Source organism: Gekko japonicus, unplaced genomic scaffold, assembly GCF_001447785.1.
Source record: "Gekko japonicus isolate JY-2015 unplaced genomic scaffold, Gekko_japonicus_V1.1 scaffold615, whole genome shotgun sequence".
In the NCBI taxonomy this organism is placed as follows: Eukaryota; Metazoa; Chordata; class Lepidosauria; order Squamata; family Gekkonidae; genus Gekko; species Gekko japonicus.
In genome coordinates this window covers 152,142-153,652 of record NW_015161969.1, presented here as the reverse complement: position 1 = coordinate 153,652, position 1,511 = coordinate 152,142, and positions in this window count along the sequence as shown.

Here is a 1,511-nt window from a genome sequence, read left to right as displayed (position 1 = left end):
CTTGAACTGCAGCCAGAGTCTTCCATGTGCTTCTGCCGGTTCAGAGCACAATTTCCATTTCCTAGCATAATTCTTATTTCTTATTAGTCTCCCCTATTTTTCCACTGGGACGCATCATCTCATTGGACAGGTAAAGTATTGCCCCTCAGTGATCATCCTGCTAATGCGAATGTGCTATCATCTTTTATATAAGCTTCCTAGATCTGTGTAATTGTGAGTGTGTTTGAATTATTGCATGCTTGTGATATATCTTCAGTAAACAAAACCATTTTATACTGAAGCCTGCCTCTGAGTCTATTTCTGGTGATCTGGGAAGAAGTGGGACCCCTGTATACACTAGTGCTTGCTCCCTTATTGCTTATTGCTATTTTATAATATCTCATATTCTCCAATATTAATAATAACTCAGAGCAATCAGGCTAACACAGGGTGGACAAAAAGAAACACTTCTTTGCACAGCAAGTGATTAAAATGTGGAATTTGCTGTCAGAGGATTTTGTGATGGGCACAAGCACAGACAGCTTTAAAAGGGACTAGACAGATTCATGAAGGATAGGTCTATCATTGGCTATTAGCCATGGTGACTAAAGGGAACCTCCACATTCAGAGGCAGTAAACCTCTTAATCCCAATGCCAGGAGACAACGTTAGCGGAAGGACTTAGCCTCTATGCCCTGTTGTTTGGACCTCCAGAGGAACCAGTTGGCCACTGTGTGAGATAGGATGCTGGACTAGATGAACCACTGGTCTGATCCAGCAGAGCTCTTTTTATATTCTTAATCTGCACAAATCCATAGAGGGAGTCCATAGCAGAATTAGGTTTTCAAGTCAGGACTCCTAAATTGTAATTCTGCTTTGAATCATATAAAACCATTCTCGTTTTTGAAGGCATCAGGAAACTCCCTAATTTTCCCAGTCCAGGAAATTACCTCATCAATGCTTGCTTTTGCAATGTAAGAGGTAATCTCAATTATTTTAAATTTCTGGGTTGTATACTCTTGCCTAATGTGCAGTTTTAAATACATCTTCCTTTCTATACATCTCCTGCCCATTGCCTCAGTCTTCCCCTTTCTGAGCTCACTAGGTCAGGGGTTTAAAAGCCACGATGTGAGGCTGGGCACATATTGAAGCTAGTGAGACGAACAGCTTGGCAGACATTGCCAGGGGTCTTTTGGGGCCGGAGCACTGCTCCGGCAGCCCAAAAACCCACGCAAATGGTGGCGGCAGCAAGCCCCGCCCCCAGCTCCCCACACCGAAAGCGCTGCAGCTCGGAGGAGGCCCGGAGAGCCCTGCCGTCAGATCCCCGGGCCCGCGCAGAAGTGCTGGGGCCAGGGGGAAGCCCAGAGAGCCCCGCCGCCGGGTCCCCTGGGCCCGCGTAAAAGCATGGCAGCTTGGGGGAGGCCAGAGAGCCCCACCGCCAGGTCCACGGGCCCACATAGAAGCACTGCAACTGGGGGGATGCCCGGAGAGCCCCACCGCCAGTTTCCCAGGCCCCCGCCAAAGCGGTAAGTA